We start from the raw sequence: 23,692 nt of genomic DNA, 5'->3' as shown, positions 1-23,692 counted from the left end.
TTTGCAAAGCTGGGAGCCAGTGGATGGGCTGGAGCTGGGCCCAGGCTCGGTGCGTTCTCTCAGCCTCCTCTGCTCTCCAGGGGTCCCCAGAGGCCACTCCAGAGACTGTGTTCCCCCGTCTGTGGCCACACCTCACCTGGTCTTCGTTGGCTCCATCCTCTGCGGCTGTGTCTGGGATAACTCTCGCCAAGCAGGGTCAGCCCCCCGGGAGCAGGCCGCTAACGAGCTTCAGATGTCCAGGCCAGACTGCCTCGCAGCAGGCGGGTGTGCAGAGGCTTGGCTGATGGCGGCCCCCCGGGCGGCGGTGGTGGCTCAGAGGACACCTCCTCTTCCCTTCGTAGCTTACTTACCTCCCAACTTGGATGGAGCAGGTGCCAGAGTTCCCCCAGAAGCCCCAGCCCGGGCGGCTATTGCAAGGAGATCTGGAAAAGGGCAGGGAGGCTGGAGGACAAATGCATTGTGATCATTTGGGAACTTATTTCTTCTTCTTTCAACTGTTTTCTGGGCCCAGAGCTGGTCTTTCCATGGAGGTAGTAGCAGGGAGGGGGAGGAGAGAGGGACAAGCTGCGTGCTGATGGCCAGCTCAGTACATGTTCTGGGCTGGGCACAAATGTCATCTTCTCCAACCCTCGCAGGAACCTGCAAGGTTAGGACTGTCATCATCCACTTTACAGAGAAGAAAAAGGTGGCTCAGAGAGGTGAGGCAACTTGTCCAAGGTCACACAGCCCCTGAGTAGCAGAATTAGGGTTCCAGCCCACCTCTGTCAGAGCCCAAGCTCTTCCCTACAGCAAACTGGGATGTTTCCAGAAGACCGAGATGCTATATTGTGGTCTCGAAGCTGCATGAATGGTGAGGGCCTGTGGCCTGCACTGGGCTTTCAGACACTGAGGCTGCCCTTGCAGCTGACTCACTCCTCCATCTTGACAAGGTGGACAATTTCTCATTTACAAAATGGGGATCATCATCTCAATTTCAGGTGAGGTAATAGTAATTGCCATCATCACATCTTCAGCCACGCCTGGAACACATTCCGGGAGCCAGACCCTCTGCTGGGGGCTTTCCGCTGGTTAGCTGTTAAGAGCTTGGATCTCTGCCACTTACTAGCTGTGTGACCCTGGGCGAGTTATTCTACCTCTCTGTGCCTTCATGTCCTCATTTGTGAAATGTGGACAATATTAGTTCCTATCTCCCGGAGTTGTGAAATTAAATTAGTTGACATCTGTAAAGGGCCTAGAAGGATGCAGGGCACACACACAGCACACGTGTTAGCTGATACTGGGCTCAACCTTGTGAGATGGGTGTTGTAATTTTCCCTGAAGCACAGCTGTGGAAACTGAGGTAACACAGTACAGTGACCCTCAACTTCAGTGCATATCAGAATCCCCTGGAGAATTCATTAAAATATGGAGGGCTGGGTCTACTCCCAGAGTTTCTGGTCCAGTAAGTCTGGGTTGGGGCCTGAGAATTTGCATTTCTAGCATGTTCCCAGGTGAGGCTGATGCTGCTGATCCTGCGACCACACTTTGAGAACCAGTGTCCTGGTAGACTTGAGTGTGGGCCCTGCTATGTCGGGGCCAGCTAGGACCAGCAATAGCAGAAGCGCAATAAATAATTCAGCACGTGAGTGTGTGAGTGAGCACAGAGAGCAGACAGGGTGTTGGACCAGGAGTCCTGGGATCCTAGTCCTGAATTTGCTCCCAACTCCCTGTGCGACTTGACCAAATTATTTTTCCCTTGCAGCCTTGGTTTCCTCCTCCGTAAAACAGGGGTGACAATGACCCTTCCTCACAGGGCTCTGTGAGGATGACCAGGGCCTGGCTCCAATCTCACACCTCCAGCAAGAATGGCGAGGGTGATCTTGGCGGAAGGTGCCAGGCGCGGGGTGCTCATACGATCCTTGACTGCCCACCTTCTCCTCTCCCAGCACCGAGAGCTGTAGCTCACCCCCTTCACTTCTTTCTGGGACCTAAGTTGGGAGGATGGAGGCCACACTGTCCCCTACGCCCCATGACACTCGGCAGAGGGCAGCGTGCTTGCTGTGGCCACAGGCTGCATAAAGGGGCCTGTGTTCCCGCCGCTCACCTCCCACTGTGCGCGCAGTGGTTTTCTATTTCAGTTGCTGCAAAAATATCACCTTTGATCTCAGCTTGTGGCTCTTAAAAAAAGAAGAAACCACCAACAGCCTGGGTTTTCATTCTCCCTGGCCCCTCCTCGCTCTCACCTCCGGCTCCCTGCTCTCCTCCCTGCCTTCCCATTCTCTCCCCACTCATCCTCTTCTCCCTGGAGCACCCGCACGCTAGCTGCACAGAGCGCCTTAGGAATCAGCTTATCACTCTGTGTACCTCCTGCAGCTCCCAGCGCAGGGCTGTGGGCTGAAGGAACAGGATAAATGAGGGTGTGAGTGACGGAGACTGCCCTCCCCCTCCTCCCTCTCTCCCTGCCCCTTCCCTTCTGCTCTGAGGGCCAAGACTCTCCAGGACTCCCTGCTTGGCCGCTGTCAGGAGCATGGTATCAATCACAGCCCTGCAGCTGTGAAGTCTTGAGTCCCCCCTGAGAAGGGTGTGAACAGCTAGTGGGGCCTAAATATTTATATCACACCATCTACTCAGAGAGCCCAGTCGCAGCCCAGATTTGCCTGGAGGAGTGGCCTTCAGGCCTGATGGGCCTATTATCCCACCTGCTGGCTCAGCAGGAGCAAAGACAACCACTCCCCACCACCCTCCATCCCTTGCCCCTTGCCTCTCTGCAAACTCTGGGGGGATGCACCCACAGGTACCTGCCCCTGGCCATCTCCCATGCTCTGGCCTCTATATGGCCTCCCCGAGACATTCCTGGGCCTACTTAGTCCACACTGAGGCCTCTGAGCCGGAAGCCCTTTTGGTTAGAAAGTCGCCTTGTCACCTCCTCCTGGGCCCCTCCTGCTCTGCCTGACCCCTGTCCAGTGAAGTCATCTCCAAGGGCCCCAGCTGTCACAGAGGGGCCAGAGAAGCCCCCTCGGACGTTTCGTGGCTGACAGGCATTTTGTGCCGATTGAGAGGGCAAACGAGCTGTTCTCGAACCTCTGACTCCGACCAGGCTTTGAGCTGTTGTGACGTTTTTCTTTGGTTTCAGCTTTTAGAAAAGAGACAAAATAGCACTCATTTAACAAACCCTCTCCACAGGTCATCTGGGCCCGGCCCTCTGCTGACCTGGCCCGTGTCCTTCCTCGGGAACCCTTTCCCTCCACCCCACTGGTGGAGACACAGATGTATGCAGGGGTCAGGCAGCCAGGGTGACAGGGAACGCAGGAGCTGAGGGCACCAGAGGAGGCCCTGACCCAGTTTGGGTCTGCCTTGTGGAGGACGTGCTGGAGCAGAAAGGGCAAAGCTGGGAATTTACAGGAAGCCGGGGGCACCCTCCATGGAATGGCAGCTTTGAATGGAACCATGGCCTGGGGTGTTCAAGATGGAGTGAGGGGGCCTGCTGAGAGGTGACAGTGGGCAGGGGGTTCAGGTCTCAGGGCTGAGAGTGGCAGGCTAAGAGCTCATCATTATGCCCAAGGCCCCTAGGAAGCCCCTGCAGGGCCTGCAGCAGTGTGGACTGTCCAGGAAGAAGGCCTTTCTGGGGGTGTGGAGGGCCTAGGCCGAGGAGGTGAGGTCCCCGGTTTGCGTCCAGGCCACAGCCTCCTTCAGCAGCAACCACAGCCAGCCAAGGCCCAGACTGAGGTCCTGCAGACCAGCCCACAGCCCTGGGCTGGGCAGAGGGCGCAGCCACTGTGGCCGCCACTGGGCAGGGGGTTCGGGAGGCAGGTCTGACTCATCAGTGTCCCCAAGGCCCAGCCCAGGGCTGGGGCAGAGCAGGCGCCAGGCACATCGCGCTGTGGAGTGAAAGAAGCTTTACAAACGCTTCCAGCAGACCAGCTTGAGATATTTCTTCCTGCCCGCACTTCCTCAGACCTGGGAATAAGGAAGTGCGAGGCTCAGCGAACCCCGAAGACGCAGGCACAGCTGTAAGGGGTTTGCAAAAGTCCTTCCCGGGCCTTGTTGTCTCAGTGTCCCCAGCGTAAGTCAGGGGTGTGTGTGTGAGGAATGACAAGCAATGGAAATTGGCTGGAATCGGCTGGACGGCTGGTGGCATGTGTACTGGGGGCCAGCACTGCCACCAACCTTTCCCTCTCAGGGGCGTGCGTGCGATGGTGGGGACCCCGCAGCTCCTCCTCCCTCCCTCCCCCTCTCCGGAAGAGAGCGGGCAGACCTTGATACCCCCATTTCACGGGGCGGGCAGCCCAAACACGCCGGCTACATTTCCCAGGGACACAGAGGAGACAAACGGTGGAGGGGCTCCAGGGAACCCCTGTTTCTCTTGGGGGGTCTGGAATCCATGCTGCGCACAGAGGCCTCTCAGGGAGCGTAGAATCCTGGGCCCGGGGACGCAGAGGCGACGGGCGGGAAGAGGTGCCAGGCACGCCCCGTGCTAGGAGGCCCCCCTGGCGAGGACGGGAGTTCCGCCCAAGTTCGGTGCTAAACGAAGGAATCTGCACACCTGACCCAGCCCGGATGAAATTTCAGGCCGAAGCCTCGCCAACTCCGGTTATCTTCGCATAAAGCCAGACGTCCAGGAGCCCAAGGCCCGGGCTGCGCGACAGTGCTGGTACTGATGCTGGCGGCGTGAGACCGCGGTAGGGAGCTCCGCAAAGGCTAGGCGGCGCGGGGGGGACCCCGCGGCCAGCACCCTCCCGAGGTCCAGCGCGAGCGCCGAGACCCGGTGTAAACCCGCAGCTCCGTCTGCAGACAGGCACATATCCCTAGCGCACGACGGCTGGGTGCGTTGTCCCCACGTCCGGACGCAGAGCTCGCAGGCAAAAGAAAGAATCTCGGCGTCTGGGTTGTATCGAGCGGACGCGGAGTCTTGAGCTTGTTGCGGGCGCTGGACGCAGGTGCAAGAGAGGCCCAGGGTTGAACTGCGCAGGCTCCATGGCGCCGCCGGATCTCCTTAGAAAGAGAGTCGAGGGGGCACTTACAGCAGTGGCTCGTTGGTCTAGGGGTATGATTCTCGCTTAGGGTGCGAGAGGTCCCGGGTTCAAATCCCGGACGAGCCCTGTTTTTGTTTTTTTCTTATTTTCTTCTTCCTTCCGCTCCACATGTCCGGTTTCTAAATACGTTGTACTTCTTGACCTGGAAAAATTCTTGAGACTGATGGCAGCAGGGGAAATCGCTCCGTCGTTTCCAGTTGGGGCTTCGGCCTCTTCATATTGTATGGGCTTCCATTCCATAATCATCGGACTGTAGATTATCTAGCTACGGGAGCGAGATAATAAAAGGAGGGAAAAGAGGGGCTCGTCCGGGATTTGAACCCGGGACCTCTCGGACCCAAACCGAGAATCATACCCCTAGACCAACGAGCCAGCTGCCCAGCTTGTTTCTCTTGCATTTACTAGAACAGGCCTTTGGTATGGGCATGCGCGTACGCGTGCGCGGAACGGGCGGGCGGGGAGCGATTTTCCAAATAGGAATATGCGCCGCCCGGCCTGGGGACTGACCCACGCGCTTCTGGCAGGATCGCGCACCGGTTCGGGACCGCCAGTGTCCCCCGAGTTTGCTCCTAGGAGCTGGCCGCGCCTCAGTCTCCCCGCAAACGTTCTTTCTTGCCCCTCCCTCTCCCTTCCTTCACTTCTGGGTACGGGTCCAGCCTCAACCTCCCTGCGGGACCGGTCCCCTGTCCGGTGCGCCCTGCCCCGCGCTTCCCGCCTCCAGCACCCGGGCCCCAGCGCCCAGCCCCAGGCCTGGCATCCAGCAGGTGCTTAATCAGTTCAGGCAGAATGACTCAATGCATCAGTCTCTAAAGGTGGACTGTCCGTCCAGGGCCAAGAGAAGGGTGCGCAGGCGTGGGGGACGGCGACATGGAGGCACGTAGGAGCCCAGGGGTGTCCGCCGGTGGGCTAGGGCCCGGGGTCGGGCCGTGGTTCCTATGGCAGGGGCAGCAATTGAGGACGCTGGCCGTCCGCCGCCCTACAACAATGGAGACGCCGTGGCTGCGCCGCGAAGGGAACGCGAGAGAAAAGGAGCAGCACGTGCGCGCACTGCACGTGGCCGATGCGGTGGCCTGGCGCGGGCAACGAGCCCTCCTCCTGGCTCTTGGGATTTGGGGGATTTTTTTGCATTAACAAACATCACCCACAAACACACACCTTCAGATTACCTTTCACTCTTCCTCTCAGCTCTAGGAGAACCGTGGCCTCCCTGGAGTCCTCCGTTCTTCTCTTTACCCAGCTCCAGTCACTAGACCGGAAGCTCTATGGGGGCAGGAGCCAAGCTGAGGTACTCTCTCTAACCTCAGGGTGTGGGACAGTGCTTGATCAATAATAATAATAACAAAACCACTAGCACTGATTTCACAAGCTATATTCCATTCAGTTCTCTCCGTAGCTCCTCAAGGTAAGAACTGTTATCCCCATTTTACTGGCCAGCAAAGGGATCAGAGAGGTTCAATGTCTTACTCAAGGTCACACAGCTTAAGTGGCAAAGCTGGGATTGAAATTCAGGCGCCAGGCATCTCTCACAGCCTGCCTTGCTTTCTCCCCATGTATACATTTCCGCGTACATGTTTACATCATGTTTATGTTCACATTTGTTTTCCAGGAAATATCTGAAGTTGTGTGGAAACAATTTATAAAGCAAAGGGCAGCTCCCCACATTCATATGCCCCTGAGTCACTAACCCCCAAATAACTGCTGGCTCTGAAGCGTTTTGCTGCTTCTGAAAATGACATTACTCCTGCCAGTCCCAGCAAGGCCTCCATTTTATGTACATTCCTGTCTGAACGCTTGAGAAGGGCTGGCCAAGCCGGCCAACAGCTTTGCGGTTTGTTAAGCACTTTTAAGTTGCACATGAGAGAAAGCAAATGAAGAAAGACAGAAATATCTTAAGATATGAAGCACCTCGCCACATGCCAAGCACAGTATGTGGCATTTTACAGAGATTTCTCTCACGGAATCCTCTCAACAACCGTGTCAAGGGCGTTTTATGGTTCTCCCCATTTCATAGATAAGGAAGCTGAGGCCATGCAAGTGGAGTGACTTGCCCAAGGGCACTTATCTCATTTTTGGAATCCAGGTCATTGGTTTATTCCACAGACTTCTGACGCCAGACCCAGTGCTGGGGCTGAGGGTTCAGAGTAAGGAGCGCCCAGCCACTCCCTCTGGGATTTTATTAGTATCTGGGTCTGTCTGATCTGGCATCAAGAGCTCTTCCCACTGTACTACAGCCTTGGAGAAACTGCTTTCCCCTGCCTTCTAGGAGGCCTGCGTGCTGGCACTCTAGTTCATTTCCTGCTTCTTTCCTCCAGCCCTCTCCCAGCCACACCTTATGGACTCCTTCTCTAGTTCTCTCAGTCAAACAATTGTGGAAATGCCACCTCCTGCAGGAAGTCTTCTTTGACTGCTCTAGCCCAGAGTCCCCTCAGTCTCCTCCCTCCTTCGTATTTCTCTCCATCACGTGCACTTGTTCCTTGGCAACTCTAGACAGGGAGCCCCTTGAGGGCAGAGAATGTGGCCACTTCCTCCCTGGGTCCTTTACACCAGGCTAGGTGCTTAGGGAAAGTTTGCTGATTGACTGGCAGTCACTGAGCGAGAGAATGGGAACTGGGAAAGACTTTAGAATAAGGAGGGAGACACACCTGGGTTCACATACAGCCTGCGTGACTGTGTGTCTTTGGGCCAGTCACCGCCTCTCTCTGAACCTCAGTTCCCTCTTTGTGAAAAGGAGCTCATAATCCTTGCCCCTCTCACAGCCCTCCAAGGAGGACAGATGTGAAAGCTACATCTTTTACAGAGCTGTCCACTGTGTGTCCTCAAATTTGCTGTGTGTCCTTGGGCAAGACACAGCCCTCTCGGGGACCTTTTCCCCTCTAATGACTCAGATGACCGCTAAGATTCCTCCTGGCTCGCCTGGCTCCAGCACATGGAAGCTTGGTGTTGCGGGCCTCGATCCTCCCAGTGTCTCACCTGAGAGAGCCACTGGCAGGTCCAGGCCTCTCCAGCTGGCCAGCCCAGGCAAGCAACCTTCCTGGGAGTCTGCAGGGCTCCAGACTTCCTGCAACCAGGAAGGGAGAGGCTGGGGATGGGTCAGGCCTGGAGCCCCACAGGGGCTGCTGCTGTCCTACCAACCCGCATAGGAGGGGGAAGGTCATGAGGGCATCCTGGGAAGTAGGGCAAAGCCGGGCAGGAGGTCTCACACACAGACCCCAGCTGAGGGACTGAGGACAGAGCTCTGATTTGCCTCAGGACCCTGCTACACCCAATTTGCTGCTGGGTAACCTCGGTTTTCTCCTCTGTAGGATTCGTGACACTGGGAGATAATGACAGATGTCATCCTCTTGACTGTTGCCTGGCTCACGCCATACCATCTCTGACCTTGACTATGCCAATGGCTACCTCAATGGCCTCTTGACTTTAAATAATGCCTTTGGGTACATGTGGCTAAGTAGCCACCACTGCGCTCCACCCGAGATGAAGACAGAGCCGTGCCGCCTGACCTACGGCCTGCCAGAGCCAGGAGCCGGCTGGGATTACGTTATTGCTGTTGAGTCAGCTCCAGACACTGTGCTCAAGGCCTGGGCACCAGGTGCCTCCAGCTCCTCTATCATCAGCTGGGTGACGCTGAACGAGCTCTCAGAGCCACAGTCTCCTCATCTGTAAGATGAGTTTGAAAGTGGCTGGCCCACAGGGAGGTTATGGGGGGGATGAGGAAATGGAGGTGAAAGTGCTTTCCAGCTGTCAAATAACCCCTGACCGCCTTTATGTGGGCACTGAGAGCACAGGCTTGCTCCTGTCTGCTCTGTGACACGGCCTTACTCCCTACTCCTCAATTCCTGCTGAGCAGATGCCATCGACGGAACGAGTGTGCCTTTAGGGTCCTCACTCCACCACCTGTTGGCCACGGGGCTGCCCTCCCCGGGCTGCTGGGTGGTTGGCGGGTGGGACATAGTTGACGGGACTGCTGGGAAGCTGCCCACAACTGGAGGGCTCGAGGGTTTCCTCAGCCCCCACCCCAGACCCCAGGCTGTGGGTCTCTGCCCAGATCTGGGCTCCTCCAGGAAGCTTCCCAGACACCTGGGCCCACTCCCATTCCACCCCACCCAGCCCTCAAACTTGACTCATTTTTCATCTCTCAGAAGCCACCTGAAGAGCTTTTCCTTGCACCATCATTTTATTATGAATGCTCTTTATTACGTTAGTGACATTTGTCGAACCCCAGGAGGCTCTAAGGCCATTTCACGCACATGATCTCAATTAGCTTTCCCAGTGGCCCTGGGAGGCTGGGATCCACATCATCCCCAATCTGCAGATGAGGAAACAGAGGCTCCGAGAAGAAAAGCTGCTGTGCGGACCCAGTGCCAGCTCATCTCCCCATGCTCTGGTGACAGTAGTGGGGGTAGGAGAAGGCGTTTACGGGGCACCAGCTGAGTGCCAACGCTGGTCCAGCCATGTTGCCTTTGTGTGTATGTGTGGGGGGGGTCTCCTCTTCCCATCCCCCCCCTAGTCTGCGGGCCTGAGAAGTGGTGGCTGTCCGCAGAGGTGGAGCTGCGGGCCGGGATGGGGGGTGGGGGGAGCGCTGTGTGAGCCGACTCTCCTGCCAGATTGGGATGGCAGTGGTTCTGGCGGAGTCCTGTAAAGCTCACTGAGGCTGAGCGGCCAGAGGAGCAGGTGCAGTGGGGGGACCCAAAGGAGGGGAGGGGAGAGAGGAGAGAAGAAGAGAGGCTTGCTCAAGGCCACTGGGTCGTCATCCCTCAAGGCCCTCTGCCTGCAGCACCCCTGCCGAGAGCCAGGTGAGGTCCATGGTCTCTTAGATGCCACTCTTAGATGCCCTGAGACGCTGAGGGGCCTGCCCAGGACTCCCTGAGTCCTCCTAAGATCTCCACAATTCTAAGCGCCGAGTTCGAGGTGTCAGTGGATTGTGTGACAGAGTGAGAGCTTTTGGAAAGCCAAGCCTTTTCGAAAGCTACCTTCAGGGAAGGATATAAAGAGCTATAAAGGGGTAGACTCCTTTGTCCCACAATATCTCTGTGTCCTCACCCTCTCACACCGCCTAAATTACCTCCATTAAATCACTTCTTGGGCTGAAGACACTGAAAGCCTCTGTTAAAATGAAAATCTGCTATTTTCTCGACTTCTCATGAAACATCAGTGGAGCTGTGTCTTCCTCTGTTAAGAGTTAGGATGGACAAAGCTAGTTTTAAACTATTTTTAGCTGTGGACTCTTTTTATCAAACAACTTATTGAATGGAACTGCTCTGGTCCAGAAGGGAGACAGGCATTTCTTCAAGTCTCCCGCATAGGTGGTGGGCTCAGGGGGCTCCAAGGAGGGGTGGCACCTGAGCAGTCTTAATGAGCGGCTGGGATTTTGCCAGGGGGAGATGTGGAAAGGGTAGGCCAGGTGGAGGGGCACACTTGACCAAAAGCATGGGGGGCGGGTAGGTGGGCTAATGGGAAAGGCAGGTCTGTGGGGGAGGGGACCTAGAGTGCCTGTGGGCTGGGGAGGGGGCTGGGGTGGAGCCAGCCTTAGTGGGTCCATCTCCTTTACAGGCTGGAGAGGGTAGGGGTGGGGCAAGTCCTGAAGACAGGGGGGTCTCCACCATCAAAACACGCCCAGTCTAGTGGGGGGCTAGACTGCGTCCACACAGGGTGCCCAGCACTCTGAGGGGGCACTGGGGGAGGCAGAGGGGCTGGAGGGTACTGAGTCTAGGTGGGGGGGGCCCAACTAGCTGGGGGCGGGGGTGGGGTCAGAGAAGGCTTCCTGGAGGAGTTATGTGATGCCCGCGCTGCATCTTGAAGTCGGTGTCTGCGCCTTGAGGAGTGCACTCAGCCATGGGGGCCAGCATGGGCAGGGGCTGCGTGCCCTCCTCCAAGGGATGTTCGAAGCAGAGGAATATGGTGGCCTGCCCAGCCCTGTCCTGTCCCACCTGGGCTCCCCTCCTCCACCACCTCCCACCCCTTCCAGTTCCTCCTCAACCCCTCCAGGCCCCGCCTTCTGAAACCCAGCGGAACCCACCGCGCCGTGCCCCGCCCTCCATGGCAGCCCCTCGCTCTCGCCCTCGGGGAAAGTGCAGGCTTCCTGTGGGTGGGTGAACGCATCAAGGCCCGTGTGACCCCAGCCCTGCCAAGCTCTCAAGCCTCCAAGAGGCAAAGAAAGGTGAGGCCGGGGGCATGGGGGCCCAGCTGCCTGCTCCGGATGGGGCAGCGGAACTGCCCGAGATAAGGGTCCCAACAATGGGGGGCTGTGTGGAGGCGCCCGTCTCCCGGCCAGAGGAAATGAGTGGCCTCCGCACCATTAATCCGCTGCGGCCCGCGGCACCCATTCGGAGGGGGACCGGGTCGGGGGGATGTTCCCAGCCCCCACTCTCTGTCCCAGCTGAGGGGCTGTCCCTGCTACTCCAAACTGGCTCCTTGTGGGACCATACATCTGAGTAGGGGGCTGGAGGCAGGGGCAGAAGGGGGCCGCTGGGCTGGGAAGAGGGGCTGCGCTGGCTGCCTGACCGAGCCCAACCTCTTGTGGCCCCGGGCAGGTGCCTCACCCCTTCTGGACTCCCTGCCCCTCGCTGAGCCCTGGGCTCCTTCCTTCTCGGCTGTTCTGGGAGCCTGAGGACACCGCATGCCTGTAATTCTTGTCTTTCTGCCCCTCTTAGCACAAGCGCCTCAGGACACATGTTTTACCCAAATATGGGGGCTCTGAAGGGGGATTTGAGGCTGCAAGGAAGGCTGCCCCCTAGGACGTTCAGGCTTTGTGGGCTGCCAAGGCCGCTGCAACAAGGGTCAGCACACAGCACTCGAGGACCACCCTGTGGAGGATGGGCACTGTGGCCAGTGAAAGGGATGTGAAGCCATGGAATTCCATAGGTCCCCCGAGTTCCGCCTCAGCCGCCGACCAGCCCTGTGAACCTGGGCAGATGCCTCCCTGCCTTGGGGCCTTGGTCTTGCCGGATGAAATGGGGCCCTGGCCAGCCGGCTCACAGGAATTCTGAGATGAGGCAAGCAGACGGGTACCTGTATGCTACACAGGGAGGAAGAAGCAGGCTTTGTCCCAGGAGCGGTTTTCTTCAGTCCTGGGGTCCCTGAAACACATCACTGCCCTCCCCAGCCCCCTGCTTAGGCTACCATCACTCTGCAGGGCACCATGTCCTGGATGTGGCCCAGCTCTCTGAGAGCAAAGGAAGAAAAATGACGTTTGCTGAATCCACTCTCTGTGCATAGCCCTGTTCCAGAGTGTCCCTACGCTCAGTCTCTGTTCATCCCCAGCACAGCCCTGGAGGTGGAAATTCATACTCCCATTTTACAGATGAAAAGGGTATGGTCCAGAGAGGGAGAGTGACTTACCCAGGGTCACACAGATAGTTCACGGCAGAGTCAGGGCTCTCCTGGCCTGAGCTCACTACACGACACCCCGAACGAAGCCCACTCCCCACCCTGCTTTGTGAAGATCAACCTTACGTACGTGAAAGTGTTGACCTGTGTCTGATCCAGCTCTGAGACCCTCTCTGGTCTGGTAAGGGATTCACTGACGAGATGCAGGGCCTGCCCACGACAACAACCTTGCCCTCGTTCTCTGTCAAACCCACGCTCCTTCCCCTGCTGGCCGGGAGGAGGGAGAAGCTGTGACTCCCCCAGGACAGATGGATTTCATGGCGTCACCCACACTTCCATCTCGCTGCGCCCAGGTGGTCCCTTCGGTGGGAGCGCACCCCATCGCCGCCTCCTGGTGCTCAGAAAGCCTCGGATATTTTGGATCTGGGTTCTGCAGTTCCCTACGTCTTGGGATTTGTGAGTCTGTGCCGACTTCTCTGGAATCTCCGAGCCTGGGCCCCAGGCTTCCTCCTGGTCCCAGCTGTGACCACCCGGAGGGCCATTCTTCTGTCTACATGTGCTTCTCCACACCTCGCCAGCAGCTTCCCTCGGGAGGGTGGGTCTGCTGGATCTCTGTGTCAGCCCCCAGCACAGCGCCAGCCAGCAGCACACGACAGGGAAAATTTGTTGAATGAAGGGATGGGGTTCCTTCATTTTATCTGGTACCTTCTCTCCACCCTTGGCATGAAAAGGACTTTCAAGGTGGGAACAGAAGACTCAAGATTGTACAGAGAGGTGGCCTTCGACCTTCCTAAACCAGGATCAGATCCTGGATGTCGGCACAGCAGCCCTGGGATGCACATGGCAGGAGGCAGCTCATGGCCCCTGCCCAGGCCACAGCTGCCCTCTGGCCAGCTGTTTTGGAGTCCCGCCATCTGCCCAGTCACTGAGTGCTCACTCTGTTCCAGGCCCCAGGCCAAACATTGTCCCCACAGTGAGGTCAGTGGTGTGTCCCTGTCAACAGGTAAGGAAACTGAGGTCAGAGAGTAGAAGGGATTTGCCGAAGGCCACCCAGCTTGGAAGAGGTGTAACAGTCTTTCCAGCCCACCCCATCCCCGGGTGGCTCTGCCACTCAGTCTCTGCTGGGTGGGGGGCAGCTCCGGAGGAGGACTTTCTTCCAGACAGAGATGAGGATTCTCTTGGCATGAGGGACTGAGCCCCCCTCCTGGGAGGGACGTAAGATGGGCGAGATGGACACCTGCTGAAGATGCAGCAGAGACGCGGCACATACCACGAAGGCCTGCGGAGACTTGGGTGTGAACCAGTGTGTCCCAGGCTCCAGCCCTGTCCGCCCCGGAGCAGCTGTGCCCGGGGCTGCCAGATGCAGGTGAGTGGAGCCCAGGAGAGCGGGCCTGGCTGCGGACAGTGATGTGGGGCGTTGGCCCCTGGCAGCTGGACCATGAGGGAGAAGAGGCTGCAGCCGGCAGGGTGAGAGCAGCAACTGGTGGAGCATGGAGGGGGGATACTGACAATTCTGGGCACAAGTGGTGGCTCCTGGCACGCCATCCCCCTGAAAACAGGAATGAGACAAGGATGCCCTCTATCACCACTCTTATTTAACATAGTACTGGAGGTCCTGGCCAGAGCAATCAGGCAAGAAAAAGGAATAAAAGGAATCCAAATAGGGAGGGAAGAAGTGAAACTCTCGGTGTTTGCAGACAACATGATCTTATATATAGAAAACCCCAAAGAATCCATTGGAAAACTCTTAGAAGTAATCAACAACTACAGCAAAGTTGCAGGGTACAAAATCAATTTGCATAAATCAGTAGCATTTCTATACTCCAATAACGAACTAACAGAAAAAGAACTGAAGAATACAATACCATTCACAATCGCAACAAAAAGAATAAAATACCTTGGGGTAAATTTAACTAAGGAAGTGAAGGACCTATATAATGAAAATTACAAGGCCTTTCTGAGAGAATTGGATGACGACATAAGGAGATGGAAAGACATTCCATGTACATGGATTGGAAGAATAAACATAGTTAAAATGTCCGTTCTACCTAAAGCAATCTACAGATTCAATGCCATCCCAATCAGAATCCCAATGACATTCTTTACAGAAATAGAACAAAGAATCCTAAAATTCATATGGGGCAACAAAAGACCCCAAATTTCTAAAGCAATCCTGAGAAAAAAGAACAAAACGGGAGGCATCACAATCCCTGACTTCAAAACATACTACAAAGCTACAGTAATCAAAACAGCATGGTACTGGTACAAAAACAGGTGCACAGATCAATGGAACAGAATTGAAAGCCCAGAAATAAAACCACACATCTATGGACAGCTTATCTTTGACAAAGGAGCTGAGGGCATACAATGGAGAAAAGAAAGTCTTTTCAACAAATGGTGCTGGGAAAACTGGAAAGCCACCTGTAAAAGAATGAAAATTGACCATTCTTTTTCACCATTCACCAAAATAAACTCAAAATGGATCAAAGACCTAAAGGTGAGACCTGAAACCATAAGGCTTCTGGAAGAAAACGTAGGCGGTACACTCTTTGGCATCAGTATTAAAGGGATCTTTTCGGACACCATGCCTTCTCAGAGAAGGGAAACAATAGAAAGAATAAACAAATGGGACTTCATCAGACTAAAGAGCTTCTTCAAGGCAAATGAAAACAGGATTGAAACAAAAAAACAGCCCACTAAGTGGGAAAAAATATTTGCAAGTCATATATCTGACAAAGGCTTAATATCCATAATATATAAAGAACTCTCACAACTCAACAACAAAAAATCAAACAACCCAATCAAAAAATGGGCTGGAGACATGAACAGACATTTCTCCAAAGAAGATATACGGATGGCCAATAGGCACACGAAAAGATGCTCATCATCGCTAATCATCAGGGAAATGCAAGTCAAAACTACACTAAGATATCACCTTACACCCATTAGAATGACAAAAATATCTAAAACTAATAGTAACAAATGTTGGAAAGGCTGTGGAGAAAAAGGAACCCTCACACACTGCTGGTGGGAATGCAAACTGGTGCAGCCACTATGGAAAACAGTATGGAGATTCCTCAAAAAATTAAAAATAGAACTACCATACGATCCAGCCATCCCACTACTGGGAATTTATCCAAAGAGCTTGAAGTCAGCAATCCCAAAAGTCCTATGCACCCCAGTGTTCATTGCAGCATTATTTACAATAGCCAAGACATGGAAGCAACATAAGTGCCCAGCAACAGACGAATGGATAAAGAAGATGTGGTACATATATACAATGGAATACTACTCAGCTGCAAAACAGAACAAAATCATTCCATTTGCAATAACATGGATGGACCTTGAGGGAATTATGTTAAGTGAAATAAGCCAACTAGAGAAGGATAATCTGTGTATGACTCCACTCATATGAGCAATTTAAAAATATGGACTAAGAACAGTTTACTGGATACCAGGGAAAAGGTGGGGTGGGGGGTGGGCACAAAGGGTGAAGTGGTGCACCTACAACACGAATGACAAACATTAATGTACAACTGAAATCTCACAAGATTGTAACCTATCATTAACTCAATAAAAAAAAAAAACATAAAAAAAAAAAAAAAGAAGTGGTGGCTCCTGGGGCCCAAGAGATGGGAGGGAGCCAGGGGAACCGGTGTCTGGGGAGGAGCAGTCAGTGGTCGTCAGGGGCGGTGAGGGTTGGTGAGCTAGGCCTGAGGCTCCGGGTGGAGGTGCGCAAGCGGCTGCTGAGGGGAAGGGGCTGGAGCAGGTGGAAGAGGGGGAGCAAACTGAATGAGTTCCCATGAGGATGGAAGGGGGTGAGGTGCTGGGTGGAGACGGGCCGGCCGGAGGGTAGAGGGGGACAGGGAGCCCAGGGATGGGACACAGGAGGAGGACAGGAGTGAGAATGGGAACAAATGTTGGTGAGTCTGGGCAACAGGAATTCAGGGCATGCTCCCTGTGAGGCAAAGAGGCTCCTGTCTGTTGAGAGTGGAGGGTCTTGAGGGCAAAGGTTTGCTGCAACGGGAGACGGGAGAGGTGAGCACAGTATGCGGGATATAGACGTGTTACCTCTGAGGACCAAACTGGCGGACGCGGACCCACAGCAACCCACAGCGCTGACCACAGCTGGCGCTTAGGTGGTGGTCGTAGGAGCCGGGCCATGACCAAGCAGCCTGATTCCAAGCGAGCTCTTAACCCTGCACTCCCCCCTTCACAGTAGCCATGAATATTTGTGGAGAAGTCGGGAAGTGCCGGCACTGCGCCGCACCTTGTATGAGTGTTAACTTGTTTAAGCCTCACAACAACCCTATGAGGCAGGCTCGATTGATGCGGACACCCAGACACCCGTGGACACACACGGACACCTACGGACACACACAGACACATACAAACACCCAGGCACGCATGGACACACACGGACATATGCAGACACACATGGACACACAGATGCGCTGGTTCCCATCCAACCTGGGGAAGGAACGTGGTGGGGGGGGGGGTGAATGAGAGCCCCCCTGCCCTCTGGCTCTCCATCCTTCTTCACCTCCACACCCTTATCCTCCAGCAGGTGCCGCACCCCTCTGGGCTGTGTCTCCCTTGGACTTGCTTGCATTCTTTGTTAATGGTTTTCACACTGTCCCCCCTTGCCTCCCTAAGCCCTGGTTCATGCCCCCTGTGGGAGTTGCGAGGACTGAGAAATCTAAGTCGCAGGCGCACATGATGGAAGATTCCAGGCCTTCGCCCCCAGGGTAGGCTGCCTGGTGTTGGGGGCTCCACCTGGTCCCCGTATACCTCACCTACAGCCCAAGCACTCCTGGGAAAGGCCCCCAGAGCTGGGTGTGAGCAGCTGGGGCAGAGCAAGGCCCTTCAGCATTTGACTGGGGTGGCTTGGGGGGTTGCCAGGTTCACCGACCCTGGGGGGTGCCTGACTAGCCAGAAGGAGAAAGGGGGCCTCTGCAGCAGCCGCCTGCCTCCCGTCATGCCATGCTCCCTCACGGAGGCCCTTCCTCCCCTTCTAGGTCCCCAGAGATCCCTGGCTGCCTCCCTACTCACCCCCGGGCCACCCAACTGCACAGACTAGAGCTCCCTTCAGGGGGCACCCCCGCTGGGCTGCACAGTTTCTATCACATTGCAGATTTTTCCTGCTCTGTGTTCAGATCTGCTGACCCGTCAGGCCACCCATCCATTCCCGCGTCCACCCTTGCATCCGTCCTTCCTTCATCCAGCGTCTGTCAGAGAGCACGTTACAGGATGCCAAGGACCTAACGCCCTGCCCTACCTGTCGCAGGGCGATCCTGACAGTCACATGAGCCGATGGTTGTGAACATGCCGTGTGAACTGCTGGGGGCTGTGCCCTGTGACAGGCTTCTGCTCGTTTCTAGGGCAGGGGAGCACTGCGGGGCAAGCACCCTCAGAGCTTGAAGGCACCTGGTGCCTTCCAGGAACTGAAGGATTCCGTCTGTCTGGAGCCCAGAGGGGAGTAGGGGACGGCCTCGGGCTGGGCCTGGAGGGGAAGACAGGGTTGGGCCAGGAGGGTCTTGGGGGCTGTGTAAGGAGCTCTGACTTTGTTCTGTGGGTGATGGGGAGCAGAGAAAGGATTCCCAGTCGGGAGTTACAGGACCAGATCTGTATGGCAGCTGGTGTGGCCAGCCTGTGCTGTGTCCATCAGAAATATAGAGGCCTTCAAAGAAGAGACCATTGGTGGTAAGGTCTGCTGAGCCCCATCATGGGAAGAGAGGGCGCTCTGGTGCCCCTTCAGGGTCAGAGTCTGAAGCCGTAGCCAGGAGTTAAGCTGGAGAATTCCAGAAGATCCATAAACTTGGGCATGATCCTTCCCCTTGCCCGGGTCCCACGGGACATCCTGACACAAGAGGGGCCTCTGGGCTGGTCCTGGGGAGGAAGAAAAAGAGACGGAGAGGGTACGCTTGCCAGCTATTCTGGGGGAGCCCCAAGGATAGAGTGAGGCCCACGTGGGAAAGGAGAACAGAGGAGGCTGGGCAGGGCCCAGTTGTGCTTGGTGTTCACTGCACAAGGGCACCGTCTGGGGGGCTGAGTAGGTGGTGAAATCTTGGCATGGGGCTGCATCTGCCCTAACAGGGCACCTTTCTCTGACATTCACAAAGGCACCACAGAGGCTTGCAGGCTCCCTGGGGCCATGGGAGACAGAAGGGAGCCCTGGAACCAGTTCAGGAGCTGAGACGGCAGGAGCATTGTGGGCCCATCACTGTCTCTCTCTCGCTCTCAGAAACACAACCTGACCTTCCTCTGGGCAAGGAGGGAGATGGGCCCTCACAGAGCTCGCTGGGACCCAACCTGAGGAAATGGGGCCGTGACGGAGTCCCTGCTAATTCTGGAGTTCCCAGCTGATTCAGGCACTGGTGGCCCCGTGGCAGAGCTGTGTGGCTTGGCTGGGAGAGGGGAGGCCTGGCAGGGTGACCCTAAGTACTACTGCTGCTCTGCTGGGCACTGTCAGCCAGTCCGCAGATGACCCCTCTGAAAGGTGAGGCGTCATGTGAGATGGCGCCACGCTTGCGCTCGTCTCCAGGAGGCAGCGGTGGGTGGGGTGGGCTGCAGGGCTGAGCTCAGTGTCCAACCCGGGCCTTGTTCCACTCACTTTGTGGTGGTGGCACATCACTGTCCCTTTCTGAAGCCCAGTGTCCTCCTCTACGCTGCGATGGTGTCTGAGACCTGCCCACCCAGCTCTTTAATCTCACACTTGACCCCTTACCTGTACATGCCTTTCGCCTGAAAACCTCATCCGATTTCATTCCCATCTCAATTAAGCAGGTGCATTAGCCCTGTTTGACAGCGGGAGAAACTGAGGCTCCAAAACTGAGGCCCAAGACCACACAGAGGGCAGGTGATGGAGCTGGCATCTGCTCCTGGAGCCGGGGGCTGTCTCCCTGCCCCTGGGCGCCTGGCGGCTGCTGGGAACAGTCCAGACACGCTCCCGCCCCCACAGGAAGAGGGTGTGGGAGGGAAGCTGAGGAGCTGGAACAGAAGGGGGGTCAGGAGGTGCGAGACCCCTCACCCAAATGGGGGCACCTTCTCCCATGACTTCCTGGGTGCCCCTTCCTCTCCCACACATCTCTCCAGCCCCCCTCGCTTCCAGCCGCCCACGTCCACACCCCCGATTCCAGAGGCCCCGTCTGGGTGCCGATTTGAGAGCACAGACCAGGCCAGGCCCACTGCTGAGCGACATACACACATCATCCCATGGGAGTGTCAATGGCTCCATGAGGTTAGGAGTTTTATTCCCAGTTTACAGATGTGGAAAGGGAGACCCAAAGAGGTTAAGTCGCTGGCTCAGGTCACAGTTAGCAAATGCTGGCGCTGAGTTCCTTTCTGACCACTCGATCATCCTGCATTCTGCCAACATAGCCTCCTGGGCAGGCTGGGCCTTCAGCCCTCAGAGCGGACGGGCCCGCCCAGCACAGAGCCAGCCCAGCGCCGTCTCTGGGAGCCACACAGGCTCCTGGCCCTCAGGCTGGCAACACATGAGGCCTGCCCAGCCAGCTGGGAGAATGGGGTGTTTTCTGCAGCTCTTAAGATGGAAGGGGAGGCCTCTGCTGGCCCTGGAGGGGCTGCAGTCCCCTGGCTGCCCCAGGAGACCCTGGGGTTTCCGGCCCCCTGCCCTGTCCTGGGGCACCCCATCTGCACACCTGGAGCGCATCCCTCTGGTTCCCGGAGATCAGCTCTGTTTGCACAGACAGGAACAGCTCCAGCAGGGGAGAGTTTCTCATTAGCACCCCCCAGGGCTCCCAGCTTCAGCCCTGATCTCCCACCCCACGTCAGGGCACCCCCGAGGGCAGCCCCACCGCCAGAGGGAAACTGAAGCTCTGCATGGGGTCCAGGCTGGCCCAACACCACACGGCCTGGGGACCCTGATCTGTTCCCTCTCCCCTCTGCCAAGCCCCCCTGCCTAAGCTTAGCCCTCTGGGGCTCCGCTGTGGGGCCCAGCCTGGTTTCAGCGCTCTGAGAACAATGGGCTCCCACCTCTGGGGGATAAAGTCCTAGCTCCTTTACTGGTGTGTCAGGACCTGGCCCTGCCACCTATTTCAACTGGGTGTCCCCTGACTGCCACCCCGCCAAGCCAGGCTTGAACCCCGTATCTATCTTGCACATCTCACCTCCCAGCTCCAGCACCAGCGACCACAACAGTAGCATGCCAGGGGCCCAGGGCCAAATTCCCTTGATCACATGTCCTCCCAGGTCCCATCACCTATGGCCACATCGCATGGTCCATCACGGTTGCCAAGGCCACTGGGATGTGGGGCGATGTTCTCAGAGGAGGGGGTGTGAGCCCTGGGGCTTCCATCACGGTGAAGGCAGGACTTCTGATGGGGCAGACTAGTGAGGGCTGAGTGTCAGAGCTCCCAGGCCCTCAGGCTCATGCAATCCAAACTCTGCCTTGTTAAAGCGGAGACTGAGGCCAGAGAGGGCCAGGGACTTGCCTGTGGACACACAGCACAGGGGTGATGACACCACATAGCAGGGGCATACACACAGACTGCCAGGAGTTTTACCCTCATTGCCTCATTTAATCCTCACAATGACTACGCGAAGTGGCCCCTAGAGTCCCCAATTTCTAGATGGGTGAGTAGGGCCTCAGAGAGGAGGCCACACAGCTATGGCGTGGGAGAGCCAGGAGAGAACCCGGGTCTCTCTGAAGTCCAAGTCTTGGCCTCTTACAGTTGCACAACATGGTGAATGTCCTTAATGTCACCGAACTGTACGCTCAAAATGGTTAAAGTGGCAAATCTTGTGTTACATATTTTTTACCGCAATTTGAAAAATCGATAATGTAATATACAAAAAAAAATCTTTGAGTTGTACACTTTGGGTGAATTGTGTGGTATGTGAATTACATCTCAATAAAGCTGTTTGAAAAAAAAAACGTCTTGGGCTCTTCACCAGGACACCCTGCAGACTCTCATCTCAAGGAGCTCTCAGCACAGTGAGGGGACAGTCCCCAAAGGGGGAGGAGGGAGCTCTGCTGGAGAAGCTCAGAGAAGGGCCCTTAATGGGACGGTTTCCAGCCCTGGCTGCAACTCACTCACCTGTGGAGATTCGTGGCCACCCAGAGGCCCCGGCTCCACGCCCTGGACATTCTGCTGCTGATGACACCACGCTGAGACCACTGCCCTGGGACCATGGTCACCTCAGTGGCAGAGGTGACACCAAGTGGGTTTTGAAGGGTGAATAGGAGCTACAGTCTGGAGAGATTTGGGGGAGAGAAGGGGGTCTGGAGAGAGGACACAGTGTCTGCGAGAGCCTAGTGGTGTGGGCTGGAGGGGGCTGGGTGGGGTGTGGATGATCAGACCCTGGGGGCCAGCGCCAGAGAACGTGTGAACTTCTGCTCTAGAGCCAAGACCAACAGGGGTGCAGCAGACACCCGGGCCCCTCTCTGCCACCTTCCCCACCCTACACCCCCACCTGAGGGCTTCTCGGCCCGTCATCAGGGGCCTAGATTTACTGAGCTCTGAACTCCCAGCACCGTCTTTTGTTTCTCGGCTCCCAAGGAAAGAAGCCCGGAGTCTTCTGAGGGGGCGTCGACTTCAGGCTGCACCTGACCTGGGACACACCGCTCTGAAGTGCTGCTCTGTGAGAGTGGGGGCACTGGGCTCTGGGCTGGGGGCGTCTGGCTGCACCAGCTGTGTGCGTGTGTGTGCATGTGTGTGTGTATGCGTGTGTGTGTGAAATATCCCTCAGTTACCTCATCGGTGAGTTGGGGACAATGCCTTTACCTTCACTATATCAGCATCATCATTAAAAAGCTGTGAGGAGATCTGTGGTTGCCGGGGGCTGGGGGCAGGGGGAGTGGGGAGTGTCTGCTTGATGGGGACATGGTTTCCTTTTGCAGTGGTGAAAACGTTCTGGAGCTAGATAGTGGTGATGGTTGCACAGCATTGTGAATGTACTAAATATGTCACTAGTGGTCACTTTTATGTTTTGTGTACTTTAAAACAATTTTTTAAGTGAATGGATGAATGAAAAAAAGAACTGTGAGGACTATTGTGATAGAAAATGTCGGGTAGTGACAACTGCTATTTGTGGAACATCCGCTGACTGCCGAATGCTGGGTTCAGACAGGCGACATGCAGGTGGGCTTTGGGTAGTGGAGCCACTGGACTGGCCAGCAAACCTTGAGCCCTTAGGAGAAGGGCGTCTTCCCAGAACTGGTGGAAGGACTGCGAGGCACAAACAGAAGGGATCCTGCTCAGAGGTGCAGGCAGTACGGTGTTTCAGGGGCATGTGGGGAGCATCTGTTGTTTTGCTGCCCACCTGCAGACCCCCTTCCTGTGGGGGCCTCCTCCCCTGAACAGTTTTGGCAGGGGGCAGGGCCCTAGGTCTCTGCCTGATCCCTCACTGGTCAACTCACCTCCCTTCGTCTAGTCTATGGCATGGGACTCAGGTTCAGCCAATCAGGCATGGGACTCAGGCTCAGCCAGTCAGGCGCCCCGCGAGGGCTTTGCATTTCGAAGGAGTGACCTCAGTGCTACCAAGACAGAGGGAGGGAAGTGGGGAAAATTGGAAGGAGGAAACAAGGGAGCAAATTTATTCATTCAAGAAATTTTTACTAAGTGCTTAATACACACCAAATACAAAGTGAATGAATGACCGAGTGAGAAAATCAGGGGCGGGTGTGTGTGCTGCCAGCTGGCTCTCGGTGAACCTGGGGGGCTGCCAGGTGGGGCCAAGGGCCTGGCAGGGAACCCTGGGTGGGCATGGTGGTGAGTGGTCCCGGCTTGATCACACGGGTGTCTGCTGGTGTTCTCTTTCAGAGACCAGGCAGGGGGTCGGGGTCCTGACAGGCTGCGTGCCCCATAAAAGCCCTGATTTACGCAGCAGCCGCCTGCTTGCCGCGATGTCACCTGCGCCTCGGTTATTTATTTGTGAGAGCCAGGCTGGGGTCTGGCTCCTGGGTCCTTCTGACTCCATGTGCTCCACGTGGTAGGAAGATGGATGCCTTGGAATTATTTTGCATGAAACGGCTGTGCAGAACTCTTTGGCCCCCATTTGATGCCACCTCTTGTTAGAGCATAATGTGTTATCCTGAAACATGCAGCAGCTGGAGGCCTGGAGGGGCCGATGGCTGGGGGGAGGCGAGGGCTCCCCGGGCAGGGGTGGCAGTGTCACAGGGCAGCAGCAGAGCACACTTCTGCCACGCAGGCCAGGGCCTGACGCCGCCAACGCCCCTCACGACCGTGGGCTAGCTGGGTCTTTGATCCCCCATCTGTAAAATGGGGCTGAGGACAGAGGATTGGATGAAACACTGAGCATAGTGCCTGGCCCTCAGGAGGATTCAATCAATGTTTGCTATTATTCCTGGAAGAGATGACCATCCGAGGGAG

The 23,692-nt window shown here is 56.2% G+C and overlaps 2 non-coding genes across 2 annotated transcripts; one reads left to right on the top strand and one right to left on the bottom strand.

Moving 5' to 3' along the window:
* The first annotated feature begins 5,006 nt into the window (after nt 1-5,006).
* On the top strand, nt 5,007-5,078 carry TRNAP-AGG (transfer RNA proline (anticodon AGG)). Its single transcript has one exon. It is a non-coding gene; the product is annotated as a tRNA-Pro (tRNA).
* Nucleotides 5,079-5,312: 234 nt separating this feature from the next.
* TRNAP-UGG (transfer RNA proline (anticodon UGG)) lies at nt 5,313-5,384 on the bottom strand. Its single transcript has one exon. It is a non-coding gene; the product is annotated as a tRNA-Pro (tRNA).
* Nucleotides 5,385-23,692: the final 18,308 nt, after the last annotated feature.

The sequence above is a fragment of the Equus caballus genome, chromosome 7 (genome assembly GCF_041296265.1).
Source record: "Equus caballus isolate H_3958 breed thoroughbred chromosome 7, TB-T2T, whole genome shotgun sequence".
NCBI lineage: Eukaryota > Metazoa > Chordata > Mammalia > Perissodactyla > Equidae > Equus > Equus caballus.
Note: the sequence above shows the minus strand (reverse complement) of the source record. Positions and strands in the feature narration are given on the sequence as shown.